This window comes from Camelus dromedarius, chromosome X (assembly GCF_036321535.1).
Source record: "Camelus dromedarius isolate mCamDro1 chromosome X, mCamDro1.pat, whole genome shotgun sequence".
NCBI lineage: Eukaryota > Metazoa > Chordata > Mammalia > Artiodactyla > Camelidae > Camelus > Camelus dromedarius.
Genome location: NC_087472.1, coordinates 39,727,046 through 39,742,575, shown reverse-complemented (window position 1 = coordinate 39,742,575; position 15,530 = coordinate 39,727,046).

Below are 15,530 nucleotides of genomic sequence, written 5' to 3'. Positions count from 1 at the left end.
TTCAGAAATATTGATTGACAGAACTCTCTTATTTATGCTTCATTTCTCAAATGCTGGCAGGTTTCTCTCTGCTACTCATTTTGCCACTCTCTGACCTTCTTTCATTGCCCAGATTCTTCAGCCAATTACATGGGAAGGCACATTTAAGAAGCTAGGAGATAGAAAGGGTTAATGCATGAACTTCATTACACTTCACATTCTTTCTGGTGCCTCTCTCACATATCCTGGTCTGTATCCTGGGAAATAGACAGTGGTAAGACTGGAAATGATTCACTCTAAAAATCCTGAAAAGATTGCTCTGAAATTATGTGTATATTCTTAAATGACATATATTGATGAAGTCCAGAGGTCTCAGAGCTCTTCACATCCTATCCATGTCCTCTTTACTCTTCCTCCTTCTCTTCCCCAGGTCCTAATTCTCCTCACTGCATACATTCACCTCGCCGTCCCCCTTTTCGCCCCAGCCGATGCACTACTAGCAGCAGAGACAGAAGGCAGATGCCCAGGAAAAGTTGGAAAGCATGCGTGTCTGGCTGTATTTTAAGACAAATAAACATGTTTGGAGAGAGCCCGTTATTTTCTATTATCTATAGTTTTTTTTCCCTTTGATAAGTATTATTGAGGGGTAGCTCTCTGTACAGCTTAAACTAAAAAGTGTTAATTAGACCCGCTGTTAAATTGTTCGTGGGTTGTACCTACTCAAATAACAACAGCTAACGTTTTTGGAGCAATATGAACATTACTATGAACCTGTGAATGAAAAATACTGCAAACCCTATCAGTAAACAAAGAATGCTGAAGCCATCAAGTCATCAGCAGCTGCCTCCACCCCCCAGTGAAGACAAACCTGCAGCCCAGCCTCTGCAGCCACTCACAATGATGCACCCTGAGGGGACTCAGAATAAGAAAGGACAGGATACTGGCCCTAGGTGACTAGGTGCTTGTCAAAGGAATGAATTCAATGAGACCAAATGTTTGCTTCCTCCCATACATAGAAAAGCACTAAATTCTTTAACTTGAGGTGCCTGGTCTTCTTTAGTTAACAAATAATCTTTTAATGTTCCAACTACCTGGTCTTTGTTGTAAAGCTCCTATATATCCTAGCTCCTCCCCTACCTCTTTGGAGCAGTCCCTCAGAGCGATCTGAGAGGCTGTCATCCCGGGCTCGAAGGGGTTCGAGTCCTCAGAAATGTCTGCCAAATAAAACATAACTCTCAACTTTTAGGCTGTGCATTTATTTCAGTCGACAAACCTTATCTACATTATCTAATTTAGTCTTCATAGCAACTTAATGAAGAAAGTATTGTCATTATTCCCATTTTATGGATTAGGAAACCAAGGCTAAGTATGCTTATATAAATTACGTAAGATAAAGCAGAGAATAAGAAACATAACTGAGATTTAAGCTGGTTTCTATTTGACTCCGTAGTCATAGTTTACAAAAACTATGGACTGTGTATAAACTAAATGTACTCGAAATTCAACCACTTCTTTCTGAGCCCTGTAACAAACTAAACAGTGTACTAGACAATTTAATTCACATATATTCTGCTAAGGTGAATATTATCATTAACATTTTTACGTATAAAGAAATTAATATCGGAAAGGTAATGAAGAAAATGAGTAGTAAAGCCAGGATTTAAACCTAGGTTTTCTGTTCCTTCTATGCAATGTCACTGAATAGTATAAATACTACTATATACCAGTGTATAGAATTGCCCATGCTGCCTGATAACAGCATATATAATTCTAAGGTATTTATAGAATCTCTGTATTGTGGTTCTCCAGAGAAACAGAACCAATAGAAAAAAAATATATAAATATATACATTTATTTATTGATATTGTTGACCAATAATCAGTATGAAGGCTGCAAAGAACAAAATGGCTTTATTTGAGGGCTTAAGAATTACAATTCAGGAGACACAGATTTGGGTAAAACAAAAAGAGTATTCTGAGGAAGGAAAAGAGTCTGGGGCTTATAAAGACAAAGGCCACAAGGTTGTCAAAGTTGCCCTGTGAGAATTGTGATTGACTCTGACATAAGTCAGGAAATATTTGTCCTTAAGGAATCACGATTTGTTTTAGGGTAAGGGTCTGATAAGTAGATCAGCTGTCACAAGTTACTTTAGAGTGAATGTCTGATAAGTTCTGATAAGTATCTTCGATAGGAGGGTAAGTGTTCAAAAGGTCAGATTCCATCCAAGCTGAGATTTGCATAAGTAACACTTCCTCTATGGCCTCCTGGCTCTATTTAAGAAGCTCTCTTAGAATGCCAACTCCATTTTGATTTTCCATATTTACATATAAAGGGATTTGTTATAAGGAATTGGTTCACTTAATTTTGGAGGCTAAGAAGTCCCAAGTTCAGCAATCAGCAAACTGGAGACTGGAGACCCAGGAGAGCTGATGGGCTAGTCTGAGTCCAAAGGCCTGAGAACCAAGAGAGCTGATGGTATAAATTCCAGTCCAAGTCCAAGTTTAAAATCAAGAAGGGATAAATGTCCCAGCTCAAAAACAGGCAGAAAGAGCAAATTATCCCTTCCCCTGTCAATGTTTCTTTCAGACCCTCAGTGGATGGATGAGGCCCATTCACATTGAGGAAGACTATCTGCTTTACTCAGTCTGCATATTCAAATGTTAATCTCATCCAGAAACATCCTCACAGACACACTCAGAATAATATTTAAGTAAATATCTGGCACTCTGTGGTCTAATGGAGTTGAAACATAAAATTAAACACCATCATCTCCTTCTTGGAAAAAGAGAACGTTTGAAACCATGGCAAGGAGTGTAGAGTAATACAGAAAAGTGTAAGTGTGTATAGAGGCACCGTTCTTTACATTAAAAAGTGCTTCCAAATCTATTTTCATCTTTGCTTGCTAATTAAAAACTTTTGGAGTAGACAAAGAATTTAGAGTTAATCTAGTCCAACTATCTACCTAGTCCATGAATCTGTTCCTCAACATTCTTCTCCTTTAAACACCTCCAGTGACTGTAAAATTGCTATGTGAAGTTGCCCATTTCCTTTACAGAAAGCATCATGCTACAAAATTCTTTTTATGTAAGTAATTGCTCCAACATCAAAAAAGTCAAAGCTAAAAGGGATCCTAACCATCAAGATAAATGTCCTTATTTTAGATCTATAAAATAAACCACTGCAATATGAACATAAGCACTGACAGTAGTACCCAGTTCCTTTCACTTCTATTCTAGTGAATTTTCCACTACAATTGTACTTGCACTCATTAGACCCAGATATGGCAGTTTTGTACATGAAAGTCCTCCTGGTATTTGAAAGAAATATGTATGTTCTCCACCTCTTCCCCACCTTCTTTCTAGGCTTCTGCAAGATAACATCCCCAGTTTTTTCAGCTACTCCTCACATAGCATAACTGTTGAAAACATTCTTATCTTAGGTCTCTCTTAAGTGTTAATGTCTCCTTTAAACCATGGTACTTACAAGATGAACACACTATTCTAGTGCAGAGTGGTACAAGAATAGGCCTGTCATCTCACTTGAATGCAGCTTTAGATTACATTCTTTTGGGGGGGGGGTGGCAATCACATATGCTGCTTTAAGCCATATCTCTCCTTTGCTTTCTTTAGCTAGATAAAGTATAAGACACTATATTTGTTTCTACCATATATGCATATCAGATTTCAACATATTGAGATCCCTTGATTCCGTATCTGTCATTCAACAGGTAAGCTGCTTCCCTTAAATCTCTTTTTTTCCACCTGAGTAGAATAGCACCGATGTCTTAATTTTAGAAAGTAATACAATATATATTTACTTAGTTCAAGATAAAGAGTGGCACCCATATTATCACAGATTTAATACCCCTATTCACAGTTTGAAATATGCTCCCTTGACGTCTCGTAAGGGATTCAGCAGGATTCTTCAACCTAAGCCTCCTGATTGACTATGGGTAATAATCCATGTCAAAGGATGCCCAGGACATGAATGGTTAAATAATGATTGAAGAAACTCGAAAAGTGGAATGGATATAGTAGAAAGTTCCTATTGGACATAGGAGAAATTTCACAGAAACGCTTTTGAAGATCTATACACTCCCAGTTTGGACTACTCACTGGAGTAGAAATAAAGAAATACTGTTTTTTTCTTGGTACATAAATAAGAGAACTACATTAGCAAGCATCCACTATTGCTTCACCACTATAGAGAAAATATGTTACAAATAAATTCAGAACATTAAAGTTTAAGGAAAGTGGTTCTCACCTTGGCATTATACCTATAAAGTCTTTTCTAGATAGACTTTCAGTCACTATTTTTTTGTTACTGTTTAGTCATCAGAGAGCTCTTAAAATTTGTCTTGTCTTTATTATCTTCAACTACATGAAAGTAGATAATGAGGGATAGAATGACAAAATGGTATTTATTTATTAGATATTAAGACAATGAAATAAATACTAAAAATCTCATGAGATCTTTTATAAGATTAATTGAAACCCATTAATAAGGCTGTAATCTGTCTGAAGTAGGATCATAGTATTTCATACTGCAGTTATTTAGAACATATCAAGTAATGTGTTTTAATTAAAAAAAAGCTAATTTTAAATAACTGCGGAAAGACCTTTCTTTAATTTATTCCATATATCAATTACAATTAATAGTTCTCAAATACCATTTTTATGGTAATACTTCCATTCTCAAAATCTATATTTTTAACTAAATTATGGTAGACTAGATATTCTGCATAACTCTCTTGATTAAAACAACTAATATAATGAAAAGCTAATTTAAAAAAATTTCACAAACATTGCAGAATTATCATAAAAAGAAGGAAGCTACAGAGGTCAAACCTAAAGTGCAAGCAGAAATCCAGTGAAAAAGAGAGACACAAAGCTAAATTTTGCTCTTTGTTTATTTGTTTGTTTGTTTGTTTGTTTTTCTGAAAATGAGGGTGATTTGTGCTTAGGCCACAGTAGCTATATGAGGTAAGTGACATAAAATTAAGTCGAAGGTCTACCCAAAATTGGATATCTAGCATGAGAACCCACATAAAGCTGGGGCCCCTAAAGTTTACAATCAGTAAAATAAGGTTAAAGAGAAATATATTATATAGAATCAAACAGAAAGAATATTGCTTACCTCAAACTTCATACTAGGTAAATGGAAAAAAAAAATATATCCCCTGTAAGATTTCAAACACACAGGAAACCCTCATGGGGGTTGAAGTCCAAATTCAACTACATGTATGGCCCCAAATCTACAGACAGACAACTTAATTTTATGGAGTGCTGTTTTGGCAGTATCCATGAGTGACTGAAAAAAGCAAAGATGAACTCCTTTAGGGGAGCATAATTTTAATCCAATTCTCAAAGAAGTCCAACAGAAAAGGTTAAAATAAAATGATCAGCAATTGTACAAAAATAATAAGTCACAGCATGATTTCTGGTAGAAAAATTAAAATAGAATGTGTAATTAAAGCTATAAAGCCTGGATTTATCTGCGCTGAAAAACAAAAAGAAATAAATATGTTACATATACATACAGAAATAAACAGAAGTTTGAAAATTTTAAGAGCAAAAAAAAAAAAAGAAAAAGAGCTATTTAATGTCTAACCATATTTGAAAAACTACAAGTAAAACTTCTACAAATAAAAAATGAAACCATTGAAATACAAAACTCTTTGGGGGTTTTAACAGCATATTAAACTGTGTATGTTTATTAAACACTGTATTAAACACAGATAAAGGAAGACTTAATTGTCTGGAAGAAAGTCTGAAAAAATCATCTAGAAATGTTTTGTCATCTCAGACTGGCAAAAAGATGTAAATCATTAAAAAAATAAAAGCAGGATAAATTTTTTTAAATTGACACAACAATACCTTATAGTGAAACAACAGAATGAGAGAGAGAGAGAAAGAGAGAGAGAGAGAGATTGAGAACCTTAAACATAGAGAGAAAATACGGATTAACTAAAAATAATGGCAACTGAACTTATGAATGGATTCTTAATAGCAATAGCAATAGCAATAATAGAAGCCACAAAAACTGGACTAATAATCTCCATTGTGATTAGAGGGAATAACTGTCAGGCTAGTGCAATTATTTGTCAAGAACAAGAATGAAATAAAAACTTTCTCAGACCAAAAACAAATCAAGATAATTTACCACCAGCAGGCCCTCATTTTAAAAAGTTTTAGAAGTTGAAATTTAGATAGAAGAAAAAATGGTCTAAAATAAAGTTTATTTGCAAAAGATGAGACTGACAAGGGCTTAATCTCCAGAATATATAAACAGCTCATACAACTTAATAAGAAAAAAATAAACAGCCAATCCAAAAATGGGCAGAAGACCTAGACAAGCAATTCTCCAATGAAGACATACAAATAGCCAATAGGCACAGGAAAAAATGCTCAGTATCGATAATTATCAGAGAAATGCAAATCAAAACTACAATGAGGCATCACCTCACACCAGTCAGAATGGCCATCATTCAAAAGTCCACAAACAATAAATGCTGGAGAGGGTGTGGAGAAAAGGGAACCCTCCTACACTGCTGGTAGAAATGTAGTTTGGTGCAGCCATTATGGAAAACTGCAAAAGACTAAAAATACCTTTACCATACGATCCAGCAATCCCACTGCTGGGCATATATCCAGAGGGAACCTTAATTCAAAGAGACACATGCACCCCAATGTTCATAGCAGCATTATTTACAATAGCCAAGACATGGAAACAACCTACATGTCCATCAACAAATGACTGGATAAAGAAGTGGTGGTATATTTACACAATGGAATACTACTCAGCCATAAAAATAAAATAATGCCATTTGCAGCAACATGGATGAACCTGGAAAATGTCATTCTAAGTGAAGTAAGCCAGAAAGGGAAAGAAAAATGCCATATGATATCACTTATATGTGAAATCTGAAAAAAAAAAAAAAAGACATACTTATCTATAAAACAGAAACAGACTCACAGACACAGAAAACAAACTATGGTTACCGGGGTTGGGGGGGGAGTGAAGGGATAAATTGGGAGATTGAGATTTGCAGAAACTAACTACTATATATAAAATAGATAAACAACAAGTTTCTACTGTATAGCACAAGGAACTATGTTCAATATCTTATAGTAACTTATGGTTAAAAAGAATATGAAAATGAATATAGGTATGTTCCTATATGACTGAAGGATTGTGCTGTTCAGCAGAAATTGACACAACATTGCAAACTGACTATACTTCAATAAAAATATTATACAAAATAAAATAAAATAAAGTTTAATTAGCAAGAGAGAATATGGGACAAATATAATGTTAAATATGGGGGAAATCAAAACAAATATTGACTTATAAAATACTAAAAAATCTAATTTATAGAGAAAATAGGTCTAAATAGTGAAAAGCATATCAAATTGGAGTGGGGAGATCAAAGGTAAAGTGTTCTACAACCCTTTTATCATTCAGAAAGAAGATCAAGATCCTGATTAATTTTAAACTTCATTCAGGTCAAAATATGTAGGCTAACAGCTAAAACAAATGGAAAATGGGGCATATAAATTTGAAACAAAGGAGAAAAATTCAATAAAAAGGAAACAAATACAATCATTTCAAAAGAAGACAAGAAAAATTAAAAGTAGGATAAATGGAAAGCATATAGTAATATGGTAGAAATCAACCCTAAATACAGCAGTAAACAAAATAAATGTAATCCCATCTTTCATATAAGAGGAACAGGGAAAGGGACCTATAGAAATCCCAAACAGGGAAGAGACAGAGAAGAAAATTCCTCTTCTGTATATGAGCACGCACCCAAAGTGTCCATGTGTGAGACACACCCAAAGAAGCAAAGCAACTATCATGTAAACCACTGCTCAGGTCCCAGACCAACCTCTGAGTGACATCTTAAAGGGACAGACTAAACAGCATAGCAGAGGCCTTGAAAACTGAACTGATGGAAGGTGAGACAACTTCTGGTCTAATTCTAACCAGGTTCATTGCATGCTAAAACAAACAAACAAACAAAGCGAACATCCTCCAAAGGATTTTAATAAGACTTGTAGGTTCATAATATAATACTCAAAATTTACAGAATATAATTCAAAACTACTCATCATTCAAGAACCAGAAAAATCTGACCAATTCTCAAGGGGAAAGCAATTAACAGATGCTAAATCCAAGATGATCCCAATGAGATCCCACTCTTGAAATGGATGAAAAGATAGAATTGTCAGCAGAGAGATAAATGAAAAATATGAAAAAATAAGCAAATGGAAATTTAGAACTGAAAAATACAGTATTGAGAAAAAAATAAAACAAAGTTGGGTGGACTCAATACCAAATGGAAATGATAGAAGAAAAATTAGTGAATTTGAAGACAGACCAATAGACATTTCTTAATCTGAAAAAGAGAAAAAGTATTTAGGAAAAACATGTATAGATTCCAAGGGATTTGTGGTACAACAATATACAATCTTACATTTGTATCATTAAATTCCCTGAAGGAGAGAAGGAAGTGACTGGTACAGGAAAAATGAAAAATAATTACTGGAAACAAACTTCCCAAATTAGATGAAAAGTATAAATTTACAGATTAAAAAATTCAGGAAATCCCTATTTGAATTTCTTCTGAAATTCAAAAAAAAAATCATATCTAGACATATTATAACCAATTGTGGATAAATCAATGACAGAGAAAAGTACTGACATATTACAAATAAGGGAACACTAATTGAAAGGACTGATATCATGAAATCAGAAATCATGGAGGCTAGAAGACAGTGCAACAACGTCTTTAAAGTGCTTAAAGAAAAGAATAATTGTCAATCCAGAAATCTATTTCCAGTGAAAATATCTTTCATAAATGAGGGCAATATAAAAATATTAAGAAAAAAATAATAATAGCATTTGTTGCTCACAAATCTATTCTAAAGTAATGATAAAGGAAGTTTTTCAGGAGGAAGGAAAATAATACAAGAAGGAAACCCGGAACTTCTAGAGTAAAGGAAGAGCAACAGAAATGGTAAATAGAATAGACTGTCTTAATTGTGTTAAAATATAAATGATTGTTGAAAGGAAAAAAATATATATATAAATATGTTGAAGGTAAGAAATGTATGTAAACATAATATGTATGCCAGTTATAACATGCTGAGAGTAGGGCAAAGAGAACTATATAATTGTAAGACTTTCACATTTTACTTATAGTGTTAAAATATAATCACTAAGTAGAATCTGAAATGTTAAATTATTTGTAGTGTAATCTATAGGGCAACAAATGGAAAAGAATGGCTGTTACAAAAAAGACAAGAGATAACAAGTGTTGGTGAGGGTGTGGAGAAAATGAAACCCTTGTATGCTGTTAGTGGGAATGTAAATTTGTGTAGCCACTATGGAAAACAGTATGAAGGTTTTTCCAAAAATTAAAAAAAGAAATCATATGATCCAGGAATCCAAGTTCTGAGTATAAATCCAAAGGAAATGAAAACAGGATATTGAAGAGATATCTGCACTCCCATTTTTACTGCAATATTATTTACAATAATGAAGATATGGAAACAACCTCAGTGTCTGTCAATTCATTAATGGCTAAAGAGGAAGTGGAATATATATACATACATATGTATACATATGTATATATATGTGTATATATATATAGTGGAATGTTATTCAGTCATGAGGAACAAGGAAATCTTGCCATTTGTGACAACAGGGATAGGCCTTGAGGGCATTATGCAAAGTGAAATAAATCAGGTGAAAAAGAAAAACACTTATGACATCACTTATATGTAGAATCCTAAAGGCCAAACTTGTAAAAACAGAGAGTACAATGGTGGTTACTAGGGGCTGGGGATGGGGAAATAAGAATATGTTGGTCAAAGGGTACAAACTTCAGTTAGAAGATGAAAAAGTTCTGCGGATCTCATACACGTGATTTGAATAGTTAACAATACTGTTATACTATACTTATATTGTATATATAATATTATATATTTGACAATCTCTTAAAGAGTAGATCTTAAATGTTCTCATCACAAAAAAGAAATGGTAGTTATGTGATATGTTGGAAGTGTTAGCTAACTCTACCATGGTAATCATATAGCAACAATGTTATATGTCAATTATATCTCAATAAAGCTGAAAAAAACCAACCAAACAAAAAACCAAAATGAAGTATATACATTCAATGTCCATCAAAAAGAAGGAAACGCTGCAATATGGATTAACCTTGCAGACATTATGCTAAATGAAATAAGCTAGCCACAAAAAGACAAATCTTATGTTTACTTATATGAGATATCTAGAGTAGTCTAGATAGAAACAGAAAGTGGAATGGTGGTTTGGGGGGCTATGGGAGAGGAAGAAATGAAGAGTTGTTGTTTAATGTGTATGGAGTTTCAGTTTTGCAATATGAAAAAGTTCTGGAGACTGCACGATAATGTAAATGTACTTAGCACTAACCAAACTGTACAGTTAAAAATGATTAAGATGGTAAATTTTATGTTTTGTGTATTTTACCACAATTAAAAATATAAATAATCTCATGATACTAAAAGGAGTAATAAGCAAATCGCTAATTATAACTGGGGACTTTAATACCCCTCTAATTATTGATAGAAGAGTTATATGGTAAATATGTAAAAATATAAACACTTTAATCAGTACTATCCAGCAACTTGCTCTAACTGATTTTATAAAACACTCCACCCCAAAGCAGCAGAATACACAGTTTTTTTTCAAGGCACATGGAAATATGCACCAAATTAGACCATATTTTGGGACCAAAATCTTAAGTTTTATAAGAATTGAAATCATATCAAGTAAGGCCCCTATCTTAATAGAATAAAACTAGAAATAAATAACTACAAAATATCTAGAATATCCCCACATATTTTGAAATTAATTGACATGGGTTGAAAGGAAACCTGGGGAGAAATTAGAAAACATTCTGAGCTGGACAAAATGAAAATATGATATATCAAAATCTGTGAGATGCAGTTGAAGTATTTTTTAAAATTATAAATGATACTGAGAAAATAGATATTCACATAGGAAAAAATGAAATTGTATCTTTAGTTCCCACTATATACCAAAATCAATTTAAAATCCAAAACTTATAATGCTTCTCCAACATTAGCATGGATCGGAATCACCTAGAGGACTTGTTAAAAAGAAAATTTTAAGCCTCTTATACAGAAATTTTGATTCAATAGGTCTGGGATGGGACTCAAGAACTAGCATTTTGAACAAATTCCGAGGTGATGTTGATTCCAATATGACATTTTAAGAACAATTGCTATAAAATTTTTAGAAATAAATGCAGGAGAATATCTGAATACAACCTTGGGGTAGGAAAGGACTTCTTAACAAAAAACCCAGATTTGAAACCATAAAGGAGAAGATTGATAAGTTCAACTATATTAAAACATAAAAAAAAATCTGATCATCAAATACACAGTAGAGTTAAGATACAAGCCATAACCTGTGAAAATATTTGCATCACACATAATTGACAACTCAATACTATTCAGAACATGGAAAGAATTCCTATATATCAATAAGAAAGAGTCTATTGACCTAGTAGAAAAATAGAAAGAAAACATGACTAGACATTTCACAAAAAAAGGGAACATAACTGGCCTATGAATATATAAACCATACTCACCTTCATTAATAATCTGTATAGTGTAAATTATCCATGGTTAAATAAAATATATACTCACCAGGTTGGAAAAAATTTAAAAGTCTGACAATATTAAATGTTGACAAGAACATGAAGCAATGAGAATTTTTATACTCTGCTGGTGGAAGAATAAATTTCCACTGAATAAAAGTATGACATTGTCTAGTAAAATTGAACATGTGAATACCTTATGACCAAACAACATTCCTAGGCTTTTCTCTCAAGATGTCCTAACAAAGGGCACATACACAAAAGCTTAAAACAGCAATTTTAACGACAGCAAAACCTGAATACACCCTAATAGTCTATCCACAGTTGGCAGGAAAAAGAAACTGTGTCATATTGGCACAGTGGATTACTATGTATAAAATTTTAATGAACCACAGCTACAGACATCAATATGCATGAATCTCCAAGGTACAATTTAGAACAAAAGAAACAAGTGACAGAAAGCTATATATAGCATCATAGCAAAAGTCCAAAGCCAAGAAGAGTAAATAATGCATTGTTTAGGGTTGCACACATAAGTATTAAAATACTAAGGAAAACTAAGAGAACCATTAACACAAAATTTAGGATTGCTGTTTTCTCTGCAATGACTGAAGTGTGATGTGATTGGGAAAAGTTATAAAGGGATCCTTAATTACTAGTATTATTCCATTTCTTAAACTGAGTGCAGGAAACATGTTTCTTTAATAAATCATTCTTTAAGCTATACAATACATTTTTTATTTTATTTTTTATTTTTATTGAAGTATAGTCAGTTATAATGTGTCAATTTCTGGTGTACAGCACAATGTCCCAGTCACGCATGTATATACATATATTCATTTTCATATTCTTTTTCACTAAAGGTTATTACAAGATATTGAATACAGTTCCTGTGCTACATAGAAGAAATTTGTTTTTTATCCATTTTTATATATAGTGATTAACGTTTGCAAATCTCAAACTCCCAAATTTTTCCCTTCTCACCCCCTTTCCCCTGGTAGTCATAAGATTGTTTACTATGTCTGCGAGTCTGTTTCTGTTTTGTAGACGAGTTCATTAGTGTCTTTTTTTCTTCCCCTTTCTTTTATTTTTTCTAGATTGCACATACGAGTGATATCATATGGTATTTTTCTTTCTCTTTCTGGCTTACTTCACTTAGAATGACGATCTCCAGGTCAACCCATGTTGCTGCAAATGGTATTATTTTATTATTTTTTATCACTGAGTAGTACTCCATTGTAGAAATATACCAAAACTTCTTTATCTAGTCATCTGTTGTTGGACATTGAAGTTGCTTCCATATCTTAGCTATTGTATATAGTGCTGCTGTGAACATTGGGCATATATCCGGAGGAAATTCTAATTCAAAAAGATACATGCATCCCAATATTCATGGCAGCACTACACACAATCCATTTTATGCACTCTTTCTGGGGCATGACATACTTCATAGTAAAAAAAAAAAAAATCCTTCAGTAATCTCCTTTTGCCTTTCAACTCAAATTAAAAGTTTCTGTTATGATTTCTAGGTCCTGAATTATATGGTCCTTCTCTACCAAATTATTTCCTATATCTTAGCATGTACTCCACCTGCCATGTACTTTCTTAGGCTATTTCCCTTATGCTGAATATTCTCCCAGCTTATTTCTACCTACCTAAACCAAACCAATTCTCAAAGGTTGACATCCTGCCCCTGTGCCTTCATAATCCAGTCCCATATTTACTTCACCCTTCTCTGCATCTCTTTTGCTTTTTAAAATTAGTAGCTCTTCACCACGTGATGTAGCACTTCATTAGTCTCTGATTGTTTCATGTGTCTTAGCATTTGTCTCATCATGCCATGCTTCTTTTGAATCTTGTTAGGATCTAACACAGTTCTGGGCTTGTCAGTTACTGAAATTGGTTAAAAATCTGTATTAAATAGAATTTATTGAAAGCTATATGGATTTAATGCATTCAAGGATACACAACAAAATAAACATAAAAACATATTCAAGTAGAGGCTCTGCGGTAATAATAAGGATTTTTCACCTTTGACACAGCCTTTATAAGCAAATGAACACGACTGAATTGCCTCAAAGCAATATATTTAATTGAACCAACTAAATATAATATTTGCTGAAATTAGAAATACTGAATGAGTGGGCTCTACATCACTGAAGTTTTGAGTGACTGCTTAGGATAAAATTAAATGATAACTGACAGCTTATGTCATATGGGTATTCAAATTTGCTTGCAAAGCCCCTGTCCCAATACTCTCACTCTCTTTAAACTGCAGTATTACTCAGATGCATGCTTAAGCAGATTTCGTATCATAACATGGTAGCACTTGCACAGAAGCATTGCTAAACTCACTGTTTTCTTATAGTTGCAAAACCACTGAATTAAAGCAAAATTATTTCATAGACAAAGTAAAACGTGTCTTTTGTCTTTCCTAGAATTCTTCACCCAGTTCAATTGTAAACTTTTGTAATGAGCTCTCTCACAGTAGTACCTATTCTCTTGAAGTCTTTCTGAAACCTGCAGAGCTGAATCTCTGAATTTGGACATAAAAATTCTGGTTTGCTAGGCACTAGAACAATTCTATTGTTGTTCCCAGGCTTGCTTTCTCTAGGAGATCTCTAGGTAGATGTAAAGAAAACTGATCAAACATTTGGCTTATAAATAATATTTGGAAACTCCACATGACATAGTATCAGTTGGTTTGTATTTGCAATGAAAAGAAATGAAAGAGAATTTCAGACAAACTTCCCTTCATCAGGGTTCCAACATTTCTTTCTGAGTCTGCAGCTTATCCAACTGTTTTATCTTTGTTATATCAGCATTGCTCTCTCACCAAAGGGCTCACATACCAGATAATGTGCTTTAATCAAAAATAGAGCCTGAAAGCCAAGTCCACCAACAAAAGCAGTGGTTCACATCTGGATGCCAAATCAGAAACTGCTAGTTTTGAACCTACCAGTCAATGAAAGACTATCTAGAGAGTGTATCTTAAAAGGTGGACCAAAAGAAACAGTTGGGCTGATTTCCGAGGGGAGTTGAATATGGTTGTTTTCTTTCTTCCAGCTCTTTTTTAAGTTAAGACTTTGTTGGTCTTATACAGCAATCCATTCTCACATAGGAAAGACATTTTTAGTACACTAAATGAGATTCTTAGAAAACTTTTGTTTTCTAATAATCTTTCATTTTGCCTACATGCAAAGATAATGCCCATGATTCAGAAAATTGTGTCTCTATATTGTTTCATTTTATGTTATAAAAGATGATATTTAGCATCATATCTTTTGATTACTGTAAGTTCATTCTTATTGCTTTCAAGAACACAGGGAGAATTTACATATGGGAAATAAAGAGGAAATGCACATTTTGGGTGATGTCACTGTGTAATTGTACATTACATAAAGACTATGTTCTGAAGTAATTTACTTAACGTATGGAATTTTCTTAGAGAGGTAAAGAGGTTTAAGCTTAAAAAGAAGCTCTTTTCAGGACTCTTCTCTTACATAGTAGGACATATTGCCAGGAAATAAAATATTTGCTAATCATAAAAGTGAGTCAGCTGTGATGTTTCAGGTACAATGATCTAAATCAGTTTTTGGCTTATCATCAGCATCAACACAATGTTGAGTGAATTCAGATTTTATGTAATTGCAGGTTTCAGATTTGCTCTCACTTTGAACCTTTTCTACCTTCTCTGATACCCTGGAACAATAACTCCTTCCTACCTCACAGTAATAAAGTGAAAGAGACAATGCAATTAGGAAATGTTCTGTATAACAATGGGCCATTTAAAAAATGCCCACGGAGATGTTTAGGATAAGCTGAAAAGCTATTGTACTTGGCACTTCATTTCTTTCAGATCCTGAAACTCTTTGTGTGT